This window comes from Bos mutus, chromosome 23 (genome assembly GCF_027580195.1).
Source record: "Bos mutus isolate GX-2022 chromosome 23, NWIPB_WYAK_1.1, whole genome shotgun sequence".
Lineage (NCBI taxonomy): Eukaryota > Metazoa > Chordata > Mammalia > Artiodactyla > Bovidae > Bos > Bos mutus.
In genome coordinates this window covers 1414415-1436880 of record NC_091639.1, presented here as the reverse complement: position 1 = coordinate 1436880, position 22466 = coordinate 1414415, and positions in this window count along the sequence as shown.

Here is a 22466-nt window from a genome sequence, read left to right as displayed (position 1 = left end):
GTGGTGCAAAGACAAAGAGAAGCATGTAGATTACCAACTTTGCAATTGGGGTTGGGAGCACTGACTGAAGTTTATTTTTGTTCTCTCCAAGCAGAAAGGCTGTGTTCATAGGGCAACTGTGGCAGAACGCCCTGCCTACTTATAGCCTCAGAATACTCCGAACAACTGAAAACCCCTTCTGGGTGGTGCGTGCTACATGATGAACTTTCACTTGTTTTAAATTAAGTTTCTAAAGCTCCCTATCTGCTCAGGTACCGAGAGGAGAGCGTCTCCTGCCAGAGGCCTGAGATGTGAACTTTGGATACAGCTGGCTGCTGTCATCCAGGAAAAGGATGAGGAAAGCGTTCCTTTCCAAAAGCTCGGTCTCAGGTTTCAGGGGGGTTCGCGACCCTGCCCTCCTCCCCTCACCCCGAGACCCTCGCTGCCTCGCGAGTCCCTGTTACAAAGGCGGGGCCCTGTGGGGGCCTATTTGCCACCTGCTGGCTGCGCTGAGCGGCACCTGGCCCCGCCAGCCGGTCAGCACAGGGGCTCATGCCTGCCGCTCGCCTCCCAGGTGGGCTTTCCCGCAGCCCAAGCTCTGCAGTCCCAGCCCGTTCCTCACGGCTCCCTGTGGACCCCTGGCCTTAGCACCCCAGAAAAAGGAGGGCCTTTTCGGCCTGGGCCTTCCTTCAGACTATCTCGCGTACAAGTATTTGCCAGAATTCCTCCAGCTGCTCCCCATGGACGCTGGCTGTTGCCGGCATCATCTTCTTCATCCTTCGCTTCCTCTTTCTCCCCCACCCTCTCCCACCGCCTCCTCCAGGGAGCCCTCGGAGCATCTGTCCATCCTGAAATGAGGCCCACTGTGACAGGCACACTCTGCCTCTCCCACAGCCCTGTGACTCCATTGTTTTTGCCCTCCATGGATTTTTGACAGCCTGAGTTTATCTTGGCTCATCTTCCTTCAGTTCAGTTCAGTCGCTCAGTCGTGACCGACTCTTTGCGACCCCATGAATCACAGCACGCCAGGCCTCCCTGTCCATCACCAACTCCCAGAGTTCACTCAGACTCACGTCCATCGAGTCAGTAATGCCATCCAGCCATCTCATCCTCTGTCGTCCCCTTCTCCTCCTGCCCCCAATCTCTCCCAGCATCAGAGTCTTTTCCGATGAGTCAACTCTTCACATGAGGTGGCCAAAGTACTGGAGTTTCAGCTTCAGCATCAGTCCTTCCAAAGAAATTCCAGGACTGATCTCCTTCAGAATGGACTGGTTGGACCTCCTTGCAGTCCAAGGGATTCGCAAGAGTCTTCTCCAACACCACAGTTCAAAGGCATCAATTCTTTGGTGCTCAGCCTTCTTCACAGTCCAACTCTCACATCCATACATGACCACTGGAAAAACCATAGCCTTGACTAGACGGACCTTTGTTGGCAAAGTAATGTCTCTGCTTTTGAATATGCTATCTAGGTTGATCATAACTTTCCTTCCAAGGAGTAAGCGTCTTTTAATTTCATGGCTGCAGTCACCATCTTCCTTCTGTGACCCTGAATTCAGTGACACTTCTGGCAGATAACTGTCCAAGTCTCTTCAGACTTGCTGGAGGCAGCCCCAGGCCAGAAAGAAAAATGGTCTAGGAGCCCCTCTGGCTTCTGTGCGCCCAAAATGTAAGTCATTAGAGGAGAAGAGGTTTAGGATGCTGCCAGATGTGCTTGCCAAAGCAGGAGGCACAGCCAGAAGAGAGACTCCTGGGGCAGGGGACAGGGTGGGGAGGGGCTGCTGGAGAGGCGGCAGGCCTCGCCGAGGAGTGGTGCCCACGGCCTGGGAGACCCCGGCTGCACCCAGGTCTCTGGGCCGTGTCTCGGAGGGAAGAACCGGATCAGCCCCAAAGGTCCCCGGTGGGACCCACCTGTCCCTTCCTGGTGGCTTTTACAGGATGGGTGTTTGCTGTAGTATTTAAGAGCTTAGTAAGAAATACTGTTAGCCTACGTCTAATGACTTCTTTTGCTTGAAAGTAATATTTCTTTTTTTTTTTTCTGAATATAACAGAATTTTCATGGGTTTAAGCCACGCTTCCTGTTGATTAGCAGGAAACAATGCTTTTTGCTCTAGTTTTCTAGCAACATGTTATACACCCTACGGGTTTTGACGAATGCTTGATGTAATAGGGTGTTCCAGGTGGTGCTAGCAGTAAAGAACTTGCCTGCCAATGCAGGAGACTTAAGAGATACCAGTTTGATCCCTGAGAGGGGAAGATCCCTGGAGGAGGGCATAGCACTCCAGTATTCTTGCCTGGAAAGAATCCCATGGACGGAAGCGCATGGTGGGCTACAGTCCATGGGGTCACAAAGAGTTGGACGTGACCGAATTGACTAACACTATGATGTCATGTGTCCCCATGACAGAGTCATATAGGGTGATTTTGCCCCTAGAATCCCCTGCGTGCCACCGTTTATCCCTCCCTCGTCCACCCTCCAACCCGACAATCATTGCTCTTCCCACTGTGGTCTTTTTACATGGTTCTGCCTTTCCCAGAGTGTCACATCCCTGGGATCGTACAGCACATAGCCTTTACAGATTGGCTTCTTCCATTTAGCAATATGCTTTTAAGGTTTGGAGGCAGAATTTTTATGCAGCAACAGATAACCCAAACACTTGACATATAACATGTGTGTCAATTAGGAGACCAAATGCGATCCACACACACGATTCTGTTGACCAAAGGCCAACTGACTGCAACCTCTAAGAAGAGGAATGTTTCCATGACATCTCAGTAGCATGGGTTATGAGATGATACTCAGGGCAAGGCACGTTTATCTGGAGACAGTTCAAGCCAGCAACTTGCTCCAAAGTAGAGAAGTTCAGCCGAATGACCACTGTTACAAGTTAATACCAATTTGATGCCATCATTACACTCTTACGTGATCAAACCAGTAAATTATAAAGGAACTCAGTCCTGAATATTCATTGGAAGGACTGATGCCGAAGCTGAAGCTCCAATACTTTGGCTACCTGATGGGAAGAGCCAACTCATTGGAAGAGACTCTTGCTGCAAAAGATTGAAGACAGGAGGAGAAGGGGATGACAGAGGAGAAGATAGGTGGATGGCATCACCGACTCAATGGACGTGAGCTTGAGCAAGTTCCGGGAGTTGGTGAGGGACAGGGCGGCCTGGTGGGCTGCAGTCCATGGGGTCACAAAGAGTCGGACACGACTGAGCGATGGAACTGAACAGAACTGAACTGAGTGCCATCATCACACTGTTACATGGCATGAGGTTTTACTACCACTTTTCCCCAGCTACACACGTGGGAGTGCTAAGAGGCTCGGTTGTGTCCGACTCTGTGACCCCATGGACTGTAGCCTACCAAGCTCCTCTGTATGTGGAATTCTCCAGGCAAGAATACTGGAGTGGTTTGCCATGCCCTCCTCCACAGGATCTTCCCAACCCAGTGATGAAGCCCACGTCTCTCATGTCTCCTGCATTGGCAGGCGGGCTCTTTACGACTAGCACCACCTGGGGAGCCCCTCCTGATAACACGCACACACACACACACACACAGAGTGTTATTTTCCCTACAGAAGCAGGAAGTCCAGCTGTTTTGAGACAGAAATATTTAACTTTTAAAACAAAGAGTTTCCGCCGCCCCAGATCAGAACCCAGGAAGGTCTGTTGGGCGTCCCTGGCCCCGGGCTGGCCGTGGCTCTGCGCTCACTGGTGGGCGGCCCCGGCCTGTCACCTGGCTCTGCACCCCAGCTACTCCATTCAGCAAACAGTGAGGTTACAGCAGGCGGCCAGCAAGATCTCTTCCAGTTCCTGACCTGAAAGGCAAATTCAGCAAACTTACTGACCTACATATAAAAATCTCATGAGAATCAGTTGCTTTCCTGATTTGTAGAGAAAATTGTCTACATTACAACCTTTTACCAAACTCACCTGGGGTCTCTCAGAGTAAAGCCAATCCCCATGCCCATGGGGGCCCAGACTCCAGACGGAAACCTCAGAGTGGGCAAACCCCCACAGCGCTCCACGAAGGCCTGGCTCGTGAGTGCAGGGTGAGCAGCTGGCCATGAGTTCCCATTTTTTCTTTAGCACAAATTTTCTTTAAAAATGAATTGACAAACGGGGAGTTATATGAAGTACATGCAAGCCAGGAAATGATTCTGGCTTTTAGAGAAGATTTTGAACAAGAGTAGATGGACTATAATAGTGATTATAAGGTTTATGGTCATCTGTTCATTCTTCCTTCAAAAAACCAAACACACACAAAAATATACTCAAGCCCATCATCCCTTCCCATGGTCATCTCACATCTCTAGTTCCCACTTTTCACAAAATAGAGCTTTTCTTAGAAAAGCTATTCCTGCACCAGCTCAAGAAAACCCTCATCGGTAAACTGCCCTATAGCGCACCTGACGTATTTTGGTTTACGATGGCTCCGCACTTCTCTCTCTCTCGCCTCTCGTGTGAGTTTGGGGTGCCTCGTGTCTGTTCCAATGACTGTTGGAGCTTCTTGAGGACAGGAATTAGATGGTCTGTGTTGTTCCCCACGTTCGAATGCTGGGCGGTGTGCAAACAACCAAACCAAACGTAACGTTGACAGTGTGGGGGCACATGGCCTGCCCGCTCACACCTGTGCCCCCAGGCAGCCCAGAGGGCACGCCTGGCCCCTACATGGCCAATAAAGAAGTTTCCAGAAATGTGGTCACCACGTGAGCAAAAACAGAGGCTGGAGTGAATGGTTGTGCAGTGTGTTTTGAGCTCTGAGCTGATCTGCTCATGATTCCAAAACAGCCATCCTGTTCAATAAAAAGATTCGCTAAGTAAATAAAGCAGCCCTGAGCTGAGTAAATATCCATGAGCCCACGCTGATATAAACAAAGGATTGGATAAATAAACAAATGGCGGAAGAGAGACAAGTCTTCTCTGCAGAAAATTCCAAATGATTTATGGAGACGTTCTGTCCTCAAGGAGACAAAGCAGAGCCCCAACCCCTAAGTGTGTGCTGTGCACAGAGGCTTCCTTCCAAGGAGGACAGTGTGTGTGTGTGTGTGTGTGTGTGTGTGTGTGTGTGTTTGTGGCGGGGCTAGGGGGCTAAAGCAGCTTCGCAGCGGAGAAGCCTGGGGCTGGAGCAGCTTCGCAGCGGAGAAGCCTGGGGGTGGAGCAGCTTCGCAGCGGAGAAGCCTGGGGCTGGAGCAGCTTTGCAGCGGAGAAGCCTGGGAGAAACAAGCTCAGCCCAGGCTCAAGGTCAGTATTGACAGTGACAAGTCATCGTAACTGTATGTACCCCTGACAGGAGGTGATGAGAGTGGCATATTGCCTGTGGTCTTCCTCCCCAAACCATAATCCCAGCTTATCATGAGGAAAAAACCCTGGACATTCCACAAAATTCCCAATCAGCTCTCTTCAAGGTTGTCCAAGTCATCAAAAACCAGAAAAGTCTGAGAAACTGTCACAGTCCCGAGGAGCCTAAGGAAATGGGATGGCTACATGCAATTAGGTGCCTTGGAGGGGATCCTGGGACAGAAAGAAGATATCAGTTAAAAAGTAAGGAAATCTGAATAAAGTATCAGTTCAGTTCAGTTCAGTCACTCAGTCGTGTCTGACTCTTTGTGACCCCATGAATTGCAGCACACCAGGCCTCCCTGTCCATCACCAACTCCCGGAGTTCACTCAAACTCATGTCCATCGAGTCCGTGATGCCATCCAGCCATCTCATCCTCTGTCGTCCCCTTCTCCTCCTGCCCCCAATCCCTCCCAGCATCAGAGTCTTTTCCAATGAGTCAACTCTTCGCATGAGGTAGCCAAAGTACTGGAGTTTCAGCTTTAGCGTCAGTCCTTCCAATGAACACCCAGGACTGATCTCCTTTAGAATGGACTGGTTGGATCTCCTTGCAGTCCAAGGGACTCTCAAGAGTCTTCTCCAACACCACAGTTCAAAAGCATCAATTCTTCGACGCTTAGCTTTCTTCACAGTCCAACTCTCACATCCATACATGACCACTGGAAAAATCATAGCCTTGACTAGACGGACCTTTGTTGGCAAAGTAATATCTCTGCTTTTCAATATGCTGTCTAGGTTGGTCATAACTTTCCTTCCGAGGAGTAAGCGTCTTTTAATTTCATGGCTGCAGTCACCATCTGCAGTGATTTTGGAGCTCAAAAAAATAAACTCTGACACTGTTTCCACTGTTTCCCCATCTATCTGCCATGAAGTGATGGGACCAGATGCCATGATCTTCATTTTCTGAATGTTGAGCTTTAAGCCAACTTTTTCACTCTCCTCTTTCACTTTCATCAAGAGGCTTTTTAGTTCCTCTTCACTTTCTGCCATAAGGGTGGTGTCATCTGCATATCTGAGGTTATTGATATTTCTCCCGGCAATTCTTGATTCCAGCTTGTGCTTCTTCCAGCCCAGCGTTTCTCATGATGTACTCTGCATAGAAGTTAAATAAGCAGGATGACAATATACAGCCTTGAAGTAGTCCTTTTCCTATTTGGAACCAGTCTGTTGTTCTATGTCCAGTTCTAACTGTTGCTTCCTGACCTGCATATAGGTTTCTCAAGAGGCAGGTCAGGTGGTCTGATATTCCCATCACTTTCAGAATTTTCCAGTTTATTGTGATCCACACAGTCAAAGGCTTTGGCATAGTCAATAAAGCAGAAATAGATGTTTTTCTCTCTTGCTTTTCCAATGATCCATTGGATGTTGGCAATTTGATCTCTGGTTCCTCTGCCTTTTCTAAAACCAGCTTGAACATCTGGAAGTTCACGGTTCATGTATTGCTGAAGCCTGGCTTGGAGAATTTTGAGCATTACTTTACTAGCATGTGAGATGAGTGCAATTGTGCGGTAGTTTGAGCATTCTTTGGCATTGCCTTTCTTTGGGATTGGAATGAAAACTGACCTTTTCCAGTCCTGTGGCCACTGCTGAGTTTTCCAAATTTGCTGGCATATTGAGTGCAGCACTTTCACAGCATCATCTTTCAGGATTTGGAATAGCTCAACTGGAATTCCATCACCTCCACTAGCTTTGTTCGTAGTGATGCTTTCTAAGGCCCACTTGACTTCACATTCCAGGATGTCTGGCTGTAGGTGAGTGATCACACCATCGTGATTATCTTGGTCGTGAAGCTCTTTTTTGTACAGTTCTGTGTATTCTTGCCATCTCTTCTTAATATCTTCTGCTTCTGTAAGGTCCATACCATTTCTGTCCTTTATCGAGCCCATCTTTGCATGGAATGTTCCCTTGGTATCTCTAATTTTCTTGAAGAGATCTCTAGTCTTTCCCATTCTGTTGTTTTCCTCTATTTGTTTGCATTGATTGCTGAGGAAGGCTTTCTTATCTCTCCTGGCTATTCTTTGGAACTCTGCATTCAGATGCTTCTATCTTTCCTTTTCTCCTTTGCTTTTCACTTCTCTTCTTTTCACAGCTATTTGTAAGGCCTTCCCAGACAGCCATTTTGCTTTTTTGCATTTCTTTTCCATGGGGATGGTCTTGATCCCTGTCTCCTGTACAATGTCACGAACCTCCGTTCAGTTAATAACGACGCTATCTATTTTGTTTCATTAATGTAACTAATGTACCAGATTCAGTTCAGTCCAATTCAGTAGCTCAGTCTTGTCCGACTCTTTGTGACCCCATGGACTGCTGCACGCCAGGCCTCCCTGTCCATCACCATCTCCGGGAGTTGCTCAAACTCATGTCCATCAAGACGGTGATGCCATTCCAACCATCTTAACTTCTGTCATCCCCTTCTCCTCCTGCCTTCAATCTTTCCCAGCATCAGGGTCTTTTCCAATGTGTAAGGTTAATAATAGGGGAAAATGGGTGTGGGGCATACAGGAACACTCTGTATTATCTTTGCAATTTTTCTGTAAATCCAAAACATCCTATTAAAAAGTATTTTCTTTCAAAAATATCCAGCTGAACATCTAGGGTCAAAATCTGTTTTGAGTTTGTTGAGTTGACCAGACATTCCCATGTCTCGATTGCATTGTGATCATAGCAACTTTTTTAATTTCAGAGCTAACAAAAGATACAAATATGACCCAGACCCAGTTTTCAAGAAGGCACAGCCTCACTCGACAGGCGGAAAGGGAGCCGGGCGTCTGTGGCACCGGCATTGCTGAGGCATTTGTGGGGCTGCTCCGTGGTCACCGCTGGGCACGGATGGACAGCGGCCGAAAGCCCCCGGATCAGGTCTCCTAACAGCTCTGGTTCCTTCACTGGGCTCAGGCATATTCTCTTGCTCCTCAAAGGAATTCACCTTTTTTCTCTTAAAAAATGTGAGATAAGAAGGCAAGCTGGGGAAAGAGCTACTCTCCCCGGAGTCAAGTTCTCAGCTTGGGTCGGGCGTCCAGGACAGAGGCTGAAGGACTGGAGTCCTGCCTGCCCTGGACGTCTGCTGGTTTATTTCTTTCGTTTTCACAATACTCACCCAAGTGTGGCTGGCTCCGCTGAAACAAATTCCCCGAATGTCTCGTGAAGCTCTGCGTGATTGTAGAAACAGAGCCACGGTATAGGGCCTACTTTATTTATTTCTTCTCTTGGCCAAAAAATTTTCCAACTACTTACTTATTTCTTTGAATATATATGATGGTCACATGGTACAGAGGGCGTGCGCTCAGTTTCTGGGACTGCTGTGACAAAGTGCCTCCAGTCGGTGGCTCAGAACAACAGAGATTTATTGTCTCACATCCTGGAGGCAGGAGTCAAAATCAAGGTGATGGCTGGGCTGTTCCTTCCAAGGTCCAAAAGGAGCCTCTGTTGCAGGCCCCTTCCTGATTTCTGAGGGTGTGCTGGTAATCTTTGGGGTTCCTTGGCTTGTAGAAGTGTCCTCCAAATCGTGCACGCTCAGTCGCTTCAGCCGTGTCTCTCTGCCACCCCATGGACTGAAGCCCACCAGGCTCCTCTGTCCATGGAATTCTCCAGGCAAGAATTCTGAAGTGGGTTGCCATGCTCTCCTCAAGGGAATCTTCCTGACACAGATCTCTTACATCTCCTGCACTGGCAAGTGGATTCCTTATAACTAGCTCCACCTGGGAAACCCCAGTTGTCAAGATTCAGTTACCTGGTCTGCACCCTTGGACCGGGTTATTGAAAGATTAGGAAAACCTCCTGTGGACTTGGAAAGATCACAGATGTGGGAGATAGATTTTGCTTCCCCGGCCCTTTATTTCCTCTCTGTTTGTTGCTCCTGACCACTGAGTCCCTGGTTCACATTAAATCACATAAACAGGGATGTTCTGATATTCGGTGCCCATCCCTACCCCATTCTGGGCCGGGCAGACGTTTTCTTAAAGGGTCAGAGTGTGATTTTTCCAGGCTCTGTGGGGCCAGATGGCCTCTGCCACAACCACTCAACTCTGCCATTTGAAAGTAGCCACAGACAATCCTCAGACATGTGGGCGTGGCTGCGTTCAAATAAAACTTTATTTGTAAGATGAGGCTGGATTTGGCCCCTGGGTCACGGTTGCTGGCCCCTGTCTCTGTGAAAACTCCTGGACCTCACATTCTGTGGGACAGCAGCTGACACCGGCCGCCATGGTCTCGTGGAGTCCTGGGTCCTCCCCAGCAAAGAGCGAGGCGAGGAAACTCTGCTGGGGCCCCCAGGAGCCAGCATCTGGCCTCTGCCTCCTCCGCATAGCAGACTGCTCCAGAAACAGCGCTGTCTTTTCAGTTATTTGCAGTAACCAAGCCACCGCATTCGTTAGGAAACACCAAATACATCTTTCCGCCTCCCCCACCTCCAGTGCTGCCCGAGGTAATGAATATCCAGCTTGGAAAGGAGAGAATGTGGGCCATCTCCCCCAGCTGTCAAGGGCCAAGACAATTAGGCGAAATTCTTTCTCTCGCCTCCAAGTAAAATCTTGGACAAGATGGCAGCTGCCTCAAGAGGGCACCCCCCCCCGCCCCCGCCTCCCCGCCAAAGCCATTTAGATTTGCCAGTGTTCCATGTGTGGGGCTGATTTGTAGGTTAAAAATATGCAGTGTTCGAAAGAGGGAGTCATTTATTTCTTGACTGACCTTGGGCCTTGATTTATCTCAAAACAGAGAGAATTTTCCTCTTGGTAAAGCAGGGCTCATTCTTTCAGTGAGTCCTTGAAAGCTCATGCCATCAAAAACAATCCATATGCTGAATGCACAGAAACACTCTGAATGTCAGGAAGGTGGCGGGGGAGAGGCTGGAGGCGAGGAGTCGGGCGATGGGAAGAGGCTGGGAGATCTGGGGGAGGATGCTCGCTAATGACGCGCATTTCAGGGAGGGGAAGAGCCTGCGCGGGGGAAGGATGAAGGTGGTCCCTGCCACCGTGGCGGCGCACCCTCCTGGGTCCCCTCCTGGCCGACCTCCCCCTGACTCTGGGGAGGGCGGAGAGGCAGCCTGTGTCCTCGCGGGCAGGGCCTTCCTGTGACCCGCCAGGGACCCCGCGGCCCTTTCCCACAGCCCTCCCCTCGAGCCCTGCTGCAGCTCTCCGTTTATTTTTTCAGGTGAGTAAACTCCGTATCAAATGCTGGTTTCTCAGTTGCTTTTAATTAGGCTTCTGGGCTCCACTCTTTCATCTCGGTGAAGTCTGCGCCACTTTTCCCCAGCTATTTTTGGTCCTAAAGCCCGGGGTTTGCTTTCATTCAGCTAATTGAAGGCACACAGGAAAGGAGAGAGGGGATAATCCTGATCAGTCGACGTTTCTGAAGGCTGTGATAAACCACACGTTTGTTCAGCAGCAGAAAATCACTTTCAAAATGTTAGCTCTGCAGCCCCTTCCCTGAGGGGCCGGGATGCGACCCACCAAGGTGAAGGTCACAGGTCAGGTGGGGTCCCAGGAGCCCTGAACTCCTGGGGAGGCTGGCAGGCGGGTGAGATGCCCCCCTGTGGCCAGATAGCCCCTCCACGATGTTCCCCTTGGTGAAGGTTCAGGCAGACAGCCATTAACGTCAGCAAACAGAGCAGACAGTGACACCCTTGAGATGAACAGCCAGCCAGCCATCAGGTGCTTCTTAAATCTCAGAAAGGAATATATATCTATGTCTACAGACCCTTGAAAGCCCCTTGGACTGCAAGGAGATCAAACCAGTCAATCCTAAAGGAAATCAATTCAATATTCATTGGAAGGACTGATGCTGAAGCTGAAGCTCCAATACTTTGGCCACCTGATGGGAAGAGTCAACTCGTTGGAAAAGACCCTGATGCTGAGAAAGATTGAGGGCAAGAGGAGAAGGGGGCAGCAGAGGATGGGATGGTTGGATGGCATCACCAACTCGATGGACATGAGTTTGAGCAAACTCTAAAAGATAGTCAAGGACAAAGAGTCGAACACGACAGCATCTGAACAAAAATATATATGTGTGTGTGTGTGTTTGTGTGCATACATATTAGTAAAATTTTATCAAGTCTTAATAAAATTAAAACATGATAAAAATTAAAAGGTACTTTTTTGGCCCTTTGGGGCAAAACATTCTCTGAAACTATATTCATGAAGTATGTACACTTTTTTTTTTTTGCTGTCCAACTCTGCGACACTTTGCAGGGTGTAGCCTGCCAGGCTCCTCTGTCCACGGGATTTTGCAGGCGTGAATACTGGAGCAGGTTGCCATTGTCTTCTCCAGGGCATCTTCCTGACCCAGGGATTGAACCCTCATCTCCTGCACTGCAGGTGGATTCTACCCACTGAGCCATCTGGGAACCTTCTCATTTATTTATTTTTTTTTAACCAAGCTATTTAGTAAATTTTAGATCTTGTCAGAGTAATACAAATAGGTTTATGTAGGGCAAATATTCAGTTTTATTGCTGTTATTCTATCTTTATAATTGATAGATACAATTATGGATATTCCATAATGTTTCTACAAAGTGAAAAAAAACCCTCAGTTTTTTTTACTAAAAAAATAAATCATATTTATGCTTGTATCTTAATATACTGTTGTCCCCCAAGTCCACTCCCAGAGACAAAACAGTACAACCAACCAACTGCTAGAGTTGGATTTATGAGAGACTTTATATCTTTTTTTTTTTTAACTACTTCTGACTTAAGAAATAAAATACTTACATGGATCCAAGACAATCAATTGACAATAAATTCAAGATTCGTGTTAAAGTAGGCTTCATAAGACAACAAATGGAAAAAATATTTGCAAGTCATGCAGGCAAAGGGGATATAACTAATACCTAAATCGTTCCCACAAGTCCATGAGAAAAAAACCCAGTGACCCAGTAGAAAATGCTTAAAAGAACACTTTACAGACATTTAAATATATGAGTAGAAAAGATGCTCAAGCTCACCCACGAGTAAAATGCAAATTAAGCTAGACTGAGATTTCATTACCCAATTCCTAGTTTGTTTTTTTAAAAAAAGGATAATGTGCTGAAGCTGCAGAGGAAGAAAAAGTCACTCATGAAAAGCTGATGGAAACATGTTGTTTCCAACTTCTATGGGGAATTTGGCAACAGATATTAAAATTATGAATGTATATGCTCTTTGGCCTGAAGTAAGTTATATTTATTTTATAAATATATTAATTCAAGGGAGAAATAAAATATGTACAAGGTTATTCATTGGTATTGGCTGCAACAGCAAAAGCTTAGAAACAACCCACTTTTCATCAGTAAGGGACTTGTTAAATAATTTTGTTATAACCCTACAATAGAATATTATACAGCTGTAAAAAATGAAGGGTCTCTATCAAATAGTCTCCACTACATATTATTAACTGAAAAAAAAATCTAGCGTTGTAATTTGTTAAAAGAAAGTGAAAGTAAAGCATTAGTTGCTCAGTCGTGTCTGACCGTTTGTGACCCCATGGACTGTAGCCCACCAGGCTCCTCGTGGAATTCTCCAGGCAAGAATACTAGAGAGGTAGCCATTCCCTTCTACAGGGGATCTTTCCAACCCAAGGATCGAACCGGGTCTCCTGCATCGCAGGCAGATACTTTACCATATGAGCCTGTAGGGAAGCCATGTAATACCTAATGGCTTGCTAATAATAGGAGATAAAGATAGATATATTACTAGATGATAATGACAAGGAACGAAGGCAGAAATAACCAGTGTCTGGGTTTGCGCTTGTTTGTAACAATATAAAGCAGCTCCGGAAGGACGTGGAAGAAATACGTGCCTGTACAAGGGCTAGGGAAGGTGCAGAACCAGAGTGGAACGGTTTTCACCACACGCGTTATTATAGGTTAGATTGTGTCCCTAAAGATATGCTGAAATGTTAACCGATGAATGGAACCTTCTTTGGAAATAGGGTCTCACACTGAAGACGCAATCACATTAAAACAAAATCATTCTGGATTGGGTGGCCCGAATCCAATGTGACGGTTGACCATACTGGAAGGGAAAGGGCACACACGTGTACATGGAGACAGTCAAGCGAAAACGAAGGCCGACCCCGGGAGGACACGGCTGAGCGGCTGCACGAGCGCTCACTGTCTCCACTTTCCCTACATCTGCACCTGTCTTCACGGAGGCACGTGGCTGGACGGCAGGACGACAAGGACACAGACGGGACCCCCCACCCGGCCTGGTGTCCCAGGACGAGCTCTCCGTGTCACCACGGGCCCGGGGGCATCTGAACGCACCGCCAAGTGTGTGGCCGGTGGCGAACGCTGACCCGAGGTGGCCTCGTCCTGCGTAAACACGGCGCTCGGTTCCCGGAAGAGCCCAGCCTGCCCTGCGAGAATCGCCGTCATGACCCTCCTGCCATCGGCAAGCACGGACTGGCCTTCTCCCCACCGTTGAGGCAGAGAATGAAAGCTGAAGGGACCTTCTCAGAACTGGGGCAAGCTGAGGTTCCCCTGCTGTTCATGCAGAATTAAATGCCTCTGAGCCTGACGGATAACTGGCCCAGCAGTGGACGTTTTGATCCCCTCTAATTCCCTAATGTGTTTCTCAGAATATTTTGGATTTTGGTTTATTTTCTTAAGCCAGTGAAGGACCTCCTTATGTTTCCATTCACTTTAACAACGTTTTTGTTTTTTTTTAATGATTTTTTTCCCCTCCTGGAGCCGCTGCTCTGCGAAGGAGGTGCAGTGAGGCCTTGGGGGGATCCGTGTGCTTGTGGCCCATTTTCTCTGACTTGGAGACAGTTTCGAATGAGACCCACTGCCCGGCCCGGCGTCCGGCGAGCAGGTACAGTGCCGGCACAGGCACTCTGGCTCTGTGGTCACCTGGCGGCACATCCGGGCCTCGGGCTCTGCCGGGGTCTGGGGGCTCACCCCTGCTCTCCACCAGCCGGGCACTCTCCACCTCCACTGGCACAGCTCTGACCCGGGACCCCAGCACTCAGCAAAGTCATCACCCCAGCTGCCCCCAGGGGTCTGGGCGTCCCCCCTTCCCCGTCACCCAGTGGCCCGAGACGCGGACGCAGGCCTCTCAAGTCTGCATCTTGGTGACCAGGCCCTTCTTCGGGCAGCGCGCCTGAAGGGCCCGCCAGGAAGCTGGCCACGAGGGCCCTGCGTGTGTCCTGGGACCCCCCAACTCCGCGCCGTCTCTGGCTTACGGGGACGCCCGAGTCTCGCTCTAGTCTGGGCCCATCGCTCTTGCCTCAGTGTCACCGAGACCACGGTCGTCTCCATGGTCTGCAGGACAGGCCTCTGACTGCCCCTCCAGCCCTGACGCCGTCGCTGAGGGTGAAGCGCTGTCTCCTGGGCTTTGCCCCACGGTCCCTAGGGAGCCTGGGTCTGTGCCACCCGCCTCGGGGTTGGCTCTGCCTGCTGAGGAGAGCTGCCCTGCACCCTCCCCGGTGCTGTCCTGGGGGAGGCCCCTGCTCTGCCCTGCAGGCTGCGGCCGGCTGGGCACCTTCTGGCCTTACGTGCCGGGTGGAGCTGCTCTGGCAGACCGGGGTCCTGGGCTCTCAGCCTCTCTGGGTCCAGGGCTGGGACAGACTGGGCTCTGCTGCTTCACGGTCGCTTCAGTCATGTCCGACTCTTCACGACACCATGAACTGTGGCCCACCAGGCTCCTCTGTCCATGGGGAGTCTTCAGGCAAGAATACTGGAGTGGGTTGCCATGCCCTTCTCCAGGGGATCTTCCCCACCCAGGGATGGAACTCAGGTCTCCCGCATTGCAGGCAAATTCTTTACCATCTGAACCATCAGGGAAGACTTAATATATAATTAATATAATATTCTTGTATTGATGAATAACATTCTTATATTATTGTGCTAAATATGTCCCAATATTGATAAGGTCCACCTGGGGTCTCGTTGATAAGATGGTTCATGATGTTGACCTCTCAAACAAAGAATAAAACCACAGTGACCCTTGAGACTGACCAAATTGCCCAAATGACGTTCTGTTTTCTCACTGGCGCCTACCTTCCCAAAGCTACGAGACCACCAGATTCCAGACCTCTGCTTCGTGACCACAGGGCTCAGCTACAAGCTAAAAATTAACCACCCCTTCCGAGAACTCTTCACTGGTGGAATATAAGAAAGACCCCGTCAGAAAGGGAGGACACAGGCTCTCCTTAGGGGCCAGTCACCGTCTCGTTTCCTTCTAATATATTTCATTTTCTTGCCTGACTGCCCGGCTTGCTTTTTTGTCTGTACTCGCCGTACAAATATGGAATATCCCACTGGCTTTTCTTAATATGCACTTAATGATTAAGACGTCTTCAGGGTCTTGGGATCAAGGATATGCTGAGTGGGAGGTGGAGAGGCTGCAACTGCCTTCAGCCCTGGCACAGTCAAAAGGAGCTTCAGAAACCATCTCCAGTCTCCATGAAGCTGGGGCCTGGATTCTGGCAGGAAGACATCTGGTTCCTTGCCCTTGGGCTCGGCTTCTGCCAGGCAGGCAGCGAGAACACACTTGTGCACATTTTCAAACGCCCTTGTTGGCTCCGACCTTGGCAGCCCAGGGCTGGGTCACAGCAGCAAATGTCTGGCAAGTTACCAAGTGTGTGTCCTGAGACACTGGTCACTGTAAGGGCCGGAGGCAAATTCTGACCCAATGGGCTCTCGGCGCTGGTGGGAGGGGAGCCGTGTGTGCGTGTGTGTGTGTGTGTAGGGCACTAGATTCTTGCATCTGAGAGGCCTCGCTGTCTGCCTCTGCGAGGAGCCGTGTGTGCGTGTGTGTGTGTGTATGTGTGTGTGTGTGTAGGGCATTAGATTCTTGCTTGAGCTGCTCTAATTTGGGGTGTTTTGCAGGTCTGCTGTCTCAGTGAGACGTTCTTAGGTGGACTGTAAGGCTGGCCTCTGTCCCCCGTGCTCTCTGGCTGAGAGAGGGAGAGAGAGACACCAGAGCGAGCCCCAAACTGGCGTCAGACCAAAAGCAGACGACGGTGCTTCTGGCCACCAGGACTCGACTCTTCAACCTCGGGCTTCGTTCTCCAGGACGAGAGAAAGGCTCCACCTTTAGTTCCACAGGTCTCACCTGTGTCTAACGTAAGCAGAAGCGTTGACTGCTGACCCGGGGACACGGGCCCAGGGTATTTAGAACATCTACACTGGCACACTTTCCCCCAGGGTGACTACAGCACCCATCTCCTTCTGATGTTGGTGCTCGGCCGGGGGACCAGGCAGTGGCCCTGGCCGTGACCGAGTTCTCACTGTGGTGACGCAAACATGACTCCGAATTCTGGCATCTGTAAAGAGAGGCCTGCCCTGGACAACCACTTCTATTTCTTTATTTCTGCGATTAACTGACTCAGCCTACCTGGAAATCTGTATCGATTGCACAGACCAGAATGCAAACAGGCCCACCGGTGTCCCGCAGTAACCCCAATCTGTGTAGCACCGAAAGGAAAACACTGAGGTTAGCTAAGGAGCAAGTGCCACGTTAGAGAGGCTGATCGCCCCGAGCTCTTGGTTTCCTTTTGTTTTGTGGTTGGTTGCCTTTTGGTGGAAGCAATTCTCTCCCTTGAAGGATCCATTTCTTCTGCTGGTCTGGTCAAGGTCAGAATCGTTGGTGTTTACACCCCAGACCCTTCATGCCTCTCTCCCCAACCCCTGGCCCGGTGGCTAAAGATGCTGCCTGAAGACGAGGATCCAGGGTGCTCCTGGTCCCAGGTGGGAGGTAGGAGCGGGTGGGGCTGTGACTAGCTTCAGAGCAGACTCTGCGGAGGAGAATGGGGCAATTCTGCAGCCACGCCTAGATTCCACACAATGGTGCGTTTCAGAGACAGGAAAACAAATGAATAAATCTGGAGAGATAAAATCAGTGCCCTGGAGCTGGCTGAAGCAACAACAGTGTGAGTCGGAACTCTGCCTCTCGGGGAGTCCCGGCCTGGAAACCAGGGTGGGTTGGAGGCTGTGACTTGCCTCTTCTCTCTGCGTGGAGGTGAGACGTGATAAAGGACTGAATGGTTCCCGTTGCTGTCTTCAGTTGCCTTCTGTTGCTTTTTCCTTCCATGCTACCTGGAGTTCAGTTCTGCCTCATGAGAAATAGTGTTGGAAGTAAGAGTCTGAGGTGGGAAAGCCGCATGGCCATCGCCAGGGCTGCGGTTTGGGATCCTTTCTGCCTCTCTCCTCTCTCCACCTTTCTTTTAGTTCCCTGAGATGCTGACTCTAGAAGCTGCCACTTCCCGGTCAGCTGTTCTTCACCTGTGTTTATAAATCGCCCGATGTTGTCCTATCCTTCCTCCGGGGGACACTTGAAACAGCCGCGCTCCTTGTGGGTTCCCTTGCTGCCCCTCCCGGTTGGCAGCCTGGCCTCCCCACTCAGGGCCCACCTCCCATCATTACAGATGACGGGGCCCCAGGCCCCCACCCCCAACACAGGCAGAAGGGGAACTTGCGCGTCTACCGTCTGCTCAGCCAGCACTAGCACGGCAATGTCCTGTGTGTGTGTGCATGTGTGTGCATGTGTGCATGTGTGAGCGTGTGTGACTCAGGAGCAGAACATACTACAAAGACCGCATCGCTTCCCCTTTGGAGAGCTTCCAAGTTAGTAGGGTCGACAGGATGACCACGTGAAACAGTGAGCAAACGGGGAAGGGCGGAAACGGGAGGATGAGGAAAGGGCAGCCGCGGCAGCGGCGTTGGTGGGCTGGCGGTTACTCAACGCTGAGCACGCCGAGGGCAGCGTCCAGTCGGGTTCTCTCCGCACCCCTGCAAGTTAGGCACCGTCGTATCTCATTTTACACGCGAGTCAGCGAAGGCCCTGGTAGTGCTACCACTGAGCGCTGCTGAGAATGCCGGCAAGCTGGCTCACATGTGCGACTGCTGGGAATATAAAGCAGGCCGGACGCTCTGGAAAGCAATGTGGCAGTTCTTTAGGAGACTGGACGTGCAGCTACCATGCGACCCTGAAATCGCACGCTTGGGCATTTATCCCAGAGGGAAAAATTATATTTACACACAAAAAACTGTACATAAACTTTTTATTTATAATAACCCCCAAAGTAGTTGGACACAACTGAGTGACTAAGCGCGCACACACACACACCCCAAACTGGACACAACTTCCAGGTCCTTGAACGGCACAAACACACCACGAAATTATTGTTGTTTAGTCACCAAATTGTGTCCAACTTTTTTCAACTCCAAGGACTGCAGCATGTCAGGCTCTTCTGACCTCCATTGTCTCTGGGAGTTTTCTCTAATTCATGCCCATTGAGTTGGTGGTGCCATTCAGCCATCTCATCCCCTGCTGCCCCCTTCTCCTTCTGCCCTCAGCTTCAGCATCAGTCCTTCCAATGAAATCCAGGGTTGATTTCCTTTAGGATGGACTGGTTGGATCTTCTTGCTGTCCAAGGGACTCTCAAGAGTCTTCTCCAACACCACAGTTCAAAAGCATCAATTCTTCAGCACTCAGCCTTCTTTATGGTCCAACTCTCACACCCATACATGACCACTGGAAAAATCATAGCTTTGACTAGACGGACCTTTGTCGGCAAAGTAATGTCTCTGCTTTTTAATACTCTGTCTAGGTTTGTCACAGCTTCCTTTCTAAGGAGAAAGCGTCTTTTAATTTCATGGCTGTAGTTACCATCCACAGTGATTTTGGAGCCCAGGAAAAGTAAAATTTGTCACAGCTTCCACTTTTCCCAGGGTCTCCTGCATTGTAGGCAGATTCTTTACCGTCTGAGCCACCAAGGAACCCCGCCAAAGATGATACACAGATGGAAAGTAAGCATACAACAACATGCTCAGAACCTCTTGTCGTTAGGGAAACGCAAATTAAAACAGCAATGACATACCATTTTGTACTACAAGGATGACTAAAATCCAAAATTAACCGTAGTGATTGCTGGTGAGGACGCAGAGGAAAACAAACTCTCGGGCGTTGCCGGCAGGCGTGGTCTAACCTGTCCGCAAGACAGTTTGGTAGTTTCTTACAACACTGAAAGCAGAGGAAAGTAGAGCAACTTTGCAGGAGAGAAACCTGGAGCCAGCATCATAGTGATGGGCCATGCTGATGGCGTGTGCCCTGCACACGGTGTGCAAGAAAGGCACGTTCCTCCTGTCTTCCTCCCAGGTACCCGGTCTAATCAAGAGAAAAATGCCAGACAGATTCCAGTCCAAAGGACCGTCTTGAAAATACAAAGGGAGCACCTGGCCAGTACGCCTCGGAACAGAGAGTCGCCCGAGACGAGAAGTGAAACGCTGTCACCGTCAGGAAGAGCTGCGGAGACTTTACGCCTCAGTGTGAGGTGCTATCTGGATGGGATCCTGGAACAGAAAGGAGACATTAAGTAAAAACTCAGGAAATCCAAGTAACTACAGACTCCGATGAATAATGCTGCATCAGTGTCAGCTTCTTAATTGTGACAAATGTACCACAGTAATGTGAACTCAACATCAGGAAACTGGAAGCGGATTTATGGGCGCTCTGCACCATCCTCAGAAGTTTCTGTATACCACGTCTATTCCATAATAAAAATGTATTCAAAATTTAAAAAAAATGAATAAGCTATCATTTTCTGAAAAGGCAAAAAATTATACTAAAGCTGAACCAATAAAAGATAGCTTTAAATGACAGAAAATTATAAAGCTAATCCTGAAGACATCTTTTTATGCAATTAAATTATCTATCTATCTATGTATCTTTTAACTTCTAATTTGAACTTGACCCCAAGTTCAGGGACTATGGACACAAAAGTAAGAAAGAAATGATCCCTGCCCACAAGAACTGCAGATCTCCTTGACCTTGGGCCTGAATGTCTACAACTCTGGTTGTCCAGGTGGGGTTAAAATGGTGCTTGCCCTTCTTCTTTGCAAGGCCAGGGGCACACAGCATTCTGAGCCTGCCATTCTTTGGAATTTTTGTTTTTAAAATATTGGTTGGAATTCCAAAATCTTTGAACCTATGTGGTGAGACAGCAGAAACCTTAGTGGTGTCAAATCACACTGGTGTTGGCCTTCAACTCTTGAGGAACTTCCTGAGGCACAGAAGGATCAGCGGTAAAGAATCTGCCTGCCGATGCAGGAGATGGGGATTCGGTCCTGGGTCGGGAAGATCCCCTGAAGAAGGAAATGGAAAACTACTCCAGTATTCTCGTCTGGACAATCCCATGGGCAGAAGCGCCTAGTGAGCTACAGTCCATGGGGTTGCAAAGAGTCGGGCACGATCGAGCACTGGGCAGCCGCTGCCAAGTGCTTTTTGCTGACCTGGTGTCATGTTTACATTTCTCTCAGGGTTCTGTTATTTCCTACGTCATTAGGAAGCTCCAGATTCAGGGTAGCAAGCCTGGTCCATGCCTATCATGTTTTCCCATTATGTAGTAGAAGGTTTAAAATCCCCTCCTGGGTCAGAGCTCCTCAGGGGAAGGCTTCGGTTTATCGGTCACTGGAGTCAGAGTTTGTTTGAAAGCCCTCTAGTGTTTCACAATGGGAAGGGAACAAAAGTTCTTGGAGTCTGTGTGGCATCTCTGCCACCTCTGGGCTCAGGGATGCTACATGGTGGCTTGAAATGGGCCAGGTGGGAGACATACACCACGGAAACCAGCAAATCCTACCAACCGGGTCTCTACCAGCCGCGGGCACCCCTGAGGACAGCTTCACGCCAGGGCCAAGGAGCCACAGCCTGCTGCATCCAGGAGAAGGCTGCCAGGCGTTGCCCAGCCGTGCTCCCCATATTCTAGCTGGATGAACTTTGGGGGGAAGGATACAGGACCTGTCGTTTACTTGCATAAAACGCTTTTCTTTGCTCTTGGGAGAGAGACCTTAACACGACCTTTGAGGCCCTGAACGGTTTGGCCCCGTCCATCAGTCTCACCGGATCTTGTCTGGGGTGGGGAGCTGCCCGCATCTCCCAGCGAGGCTGGCCTCCTCCCCAATCCTCAAAGCTCCGGCTTCCAGCTGCAGTGGGGTCTACGCACCACACCCCCTTTCAGGGACGGTCCTTGTTTTGCCCAGAAAGTGCCCATCCTCGGGGCTCCCCAGGTTAACCCCACTCGCGTGGAAATGCCCTTCCTCCCCCTGTTTCTTCAGCTGCTCTTGGTCAACGCAAAGACGTCACCCTTTAGCCCCTCGCCTTTGCCCATTTCCTTGCCCAGACCTCCATCATGGAGTCAACTCCTCCGTTAGCTCAGAGGACAGGGCAGGCTGTGGATTTAACTGCAGACTCCCCCTTGTCACTGTCTGATTCGTGTCTGTCCCTTCCACACAGCAGGCAGCTGTGTGCCACGCCCCTCATTCCCAGTCCAGAGCCCAGCAGCCAACAGGTGCCCAAATAATTATTGATTAAATCAATGAATGAAAGAACTCCCCCCCAGGGATCTTTCCACATTGTGACAACACCCCGCAGATTGGAATACAGCCCTGCTTAACGGTGGGAGTGGGGAGAACAGAGAAGATGGCTCTCGTCGGGTAAAAGAGCAGAGAAACAGAGCTTCAGATTTTTTTAAAGGTCTGCAAGAGGGTCAGGCATGTGTCAAAAACAGATTCCTGGCCTCTTTACAAGTTTGTGCCTATAGCAAGCCCCGATCATGACAGGAGCGGCCCGCACAGTTCAGGATGTCATCAATTGGCCGCTGCATCTTGACACCCACTCATATGCTTTCCTTTGGGGCAGGCTGCACTCCTATTTGAGGCTTATTGTGTAAAGTTTGATCCACCACAGTATAATTGAAGTAGAAAAGCATCTCATTATAGAACCGCAAGCCCGTACGGAAGCGCATCCTCCTTTACGCAGAGGGGTGAGAGAGCAAGGGTCCCATCAAACCGCTCGGGGCCCCGGCCGCGTGTCCACACCCCCAGAGACCCAGGCAGGCCTTTGGACAGGGTGGCCCCGTGCACGTGATCTGCGCACTGACAACTGACTAAGTGGCGTGGAGATGGGAGCAGGGCGCCCTCTCTGTTTGGGGCTCCTGTCTTCACTCACCTCCCAAGCCCCCCGATTAGGCAATGCTCATGGGCAGGAAGTGCTTTGGCTTTAAGGAGTTGGTTAAAAATCAAAAGGCTCATTTTGCTCACTGCAAGGAAATGCGTGCCCCCCGCCCCTCCCTGACCCCAGCAATCTCATCGCTCTGCCGGAGTCAGGAGGGGGATGCCAACTGGCAGGCCCGGGGCTGCGTGTTTAACTCACGGGGGAGCGAAGCAAGG